Below are 3,130 nucleotides of genomic sequence, written 5' to 3'. Positions count from 1 at the left end.
AGGGTAAATGTCCTGTTTGGATGGCTGGGAATCAGCCTGATGTCTTCCTCACTGATGCACTTGGGACGATTGTCCACCTTAAATAAAACAGTTCCTCCAGTCACGTTGTAGGGCTTTAGTTTGCTGCATCCATTTACCTGTTCCCAATCTGAGCTATGCCCCTTCATCCCACGCCTGGTGCAGCCACAGGAAGGAAGTGGACGCAACCCCCGTTGTCTGCCAGGCTGAACTCTACAATCTGCCAGCTGCCGAGCGCACTTCACTGGCTCGAGACAGAGCCGCTGTCCCATCCCCCGGCACCGCTCTGGGCGAGGGGCTCCCGGTGAGGCGCACAGACCCTAACCCTAGACAATGCCGACTGGGTCATGAGTGACAGGGAGAATCAGATGGAGGGGAAGAGGGGAACCGGTGGGCTGTGTAGATCCCTGGGGTCGGGATGCTGGGGCCAGCACATGGGCCCCACGGATCATGGGCCCAATCCAACACTATATGTTGGCTGGGGACACGGAACCCTCCTCCATGGTGCTGCTAAGAAATAACCCTCCCTGGTCTCTACATTGCTCTCCCAGGTCTTCTCGTCCATCTCTGCTGGTTAGCTTTTCCCTTTGCCTCCCATGTCACCTCCGATACCTTTCACACGGGACCTCATACAACACAGATACTGGTGATGAGAGGACTGACTGTATCCATCCATTTCCATGTTCCTGTACCCTGGCACCTTGGAACCCGGTTCACTCCTTCAATATGGGGTTAAGAATACAGGGGGAGGGGAGAGGTCTTCCCCTGACCTTTGACCCATAGGCCATCCACTGGTCACCCGTCTGGCAATAGTAATTCCTTCCATGAGGCAGTCAGGTTGGGTAGGAGAGGCTGTCTGAGCTCCCCTATCTCCTGGACAGCCGTTAGCGATGACATTGTCAGCCGGGAGGGAGGGAGAGCGCTGCAGGGGCCGATCCTGAGAGCTCGGACCCCCACAGGACCGATGGCTGCTTGCTAGCATCCTTTCCTGTTTCTCTTTTCCTTTAACCTAAGTGCTCTCCACCCCTTCTCTGCTCTGTCCCCTGGGATGACTCGCTCTGTGTCACCCCATCCAAGGGAGACTGTCCCAAAATGCCCCCTGGCTCCTAGCAACTGTGCTCTTGGGAGGAACGGCTGCTGGAATCTAACCAGCTTTGAAACCACTCATGGAGAGGTTACAAAGAGGAACAGCCCGTTCTAGGGGGGTAGCCATGTCGGTCCCAGACGTTAGAGAGACAAGGTGGGGGAGGGAATAGCTTTTATTGGACCCACGGCTGTAGGTGAGAGAGAGCAGCTTTCACAGATCTCTTCAGCAGGCCTGAGGCAGAGCTCTGTCCCTCTCACCTACAGAAACGGGTCCAATAGAAGCGATTCCCTCCCCCGCTCATTCTAGGAGCCTCACACAAGGGACGTCAGCCTCCCCACGCCCTATCAGCGCCGTGTGTGCTGGGTGTCTGGCAGTGCCCATCCGAGCTCACCTGGGACTCCAGTGGGCAGCGCCAGCGCCCTCGGAACAGCACCTTGTCCGTGCCGGGGGGACTCTGGGAGTGTCCTGGAGCGGTGCGTGTTGGCACTCACCAACCCAGCCCAGCAGTGGCTGACCTCGCGGCTCCACCCCAAGGAGACAGGTGCGCTAGAAACACAGGACAGATGATCCAGGCTCAGAACAATAATTTCCAGCTCCACAAACCGACCAACATAGAACCTATTAGTTCATACAACAACCTGGGTTTGGGTGCTGTGAATTTCAGCAGGGCATTCGAGGATGTTCAGTGTCTCTGGGGACTCAGGACTAGGTGTCCTGTGTGACCCGATGGAGCACGTCTATGTCAGGGGTTCTGCACAAGTCGGACAATGTCTGTATAATAAATAAAAACAGTAACACACGTCAGCAGCGAAAGGGTTAATAGGAGGGTGACGCCCACAAGGAACTGAAAGGCATGTCCTGAAAGGAGGATCCTCTCTAGGGATGTAGAAAAATTGGAGATGGGACAAAAAAGAGCCCCAGAAATGACTGAGGGCCAGCGCTAACGGCTTGCCACGAGAGACTTACAGAGCTCCATCTGTTTAGCTTTTCGAGATGAAGCTCGAGATGTAACTTGCCTGGAGTGTGTCAGGACCTTCAGGGAGAACACAGTGGGTGCTAACGGGCTCTTTAGTCTAGTGGAGCCAGGCAGAACCAGAGCCAAGGGCTGGAAGCTGAAGCCAGACTAATTCTAATGAGAAACGAGGCACAAATTAACAGTGCGGGTGATTAGCCACGGGCACTGCCAACTGGCTGGCTTCCCATCCGGCCTGGTGCCTTCCTGGATGATGCTTTTGCCGGACAAGTCCCTGGGCTCCAGGCAGGGAATGGCCTGGGCTAGAGAGGGGGTCAGATTTTGTGAACTAAAGGTCCCCCCTGGCCTTCACCTCTATGACTGTACGAGTGGCACATCAAGAGTTTGTAACCTCCCAGTGCACTGCCCTGACATCACAATCAGCCTGAGCTTTCCATTGGCTGCAGCAGCTGCCAGTCAGCAGGGGAGGAATGTGATGGGCTGCTGGTGAGCTCCTGCCCTGCACCCCTGTGTACCACCGAGACCACCTGCAGTGCAGATCTCTCCTGATGCAGTAAGGTAGGGCCTGGGCTTTATCAGAGGGGTGGGGAGCCCGGCAAGCACTGAAATACCCTGGAGAGGGACGAGCTGGGTGGAGACCTGAGGGACGGGGGATGGTGAAGGGGAGAGGTGGTGACTGGAGAGCGCCTGACGCAATTGGTGCAGAGCAGAGAGCGGAAAGGGGATGTAGGAAAAAGCATGAGGGTCAGACAAGGGCTGGTCTCCTGGGCATGGGCCTAATACCCCCGGCCTAGGAGCCTGGCCCCACGCTCTGCCCTGGGAAGGGCCATAAACCTCAGCCAACGGTGAGCGCAACACCCTCCCGACCCCAGCAGGTCTCCCCTGCCAGGACAGGGATGGGTCTGGCTTGTGGGCTAAAGCTCCCTTGGCACGTCTGAGAACCACAGCGAGGGAAGCTGCTCAGATCTCACCCAGAGTATCAACAAAACATCTGTGGCCAATTGGCTTAAAGATAGGAAGAAGTTTATACAATATATCAGAAAAATACTAGT

The sequence above is a fragment of the Eretmochelys imbricata genome, chromosome 11, assembly GCF_965152235.1.
Source record: "Eretmochelys imbricata isolate rEreImb1 chromosome 11, rEreImb1.hap1, whole genome shotgun sequence".
Lineage (NCBI taxonomy): Eukaryota > Metazoa > Chordata > Testudines > Cheloniidae > Eretmochelys > Eretmochelys imbricata.
This window is presented reverse-complemented; position numbering follows the sequence as displayed.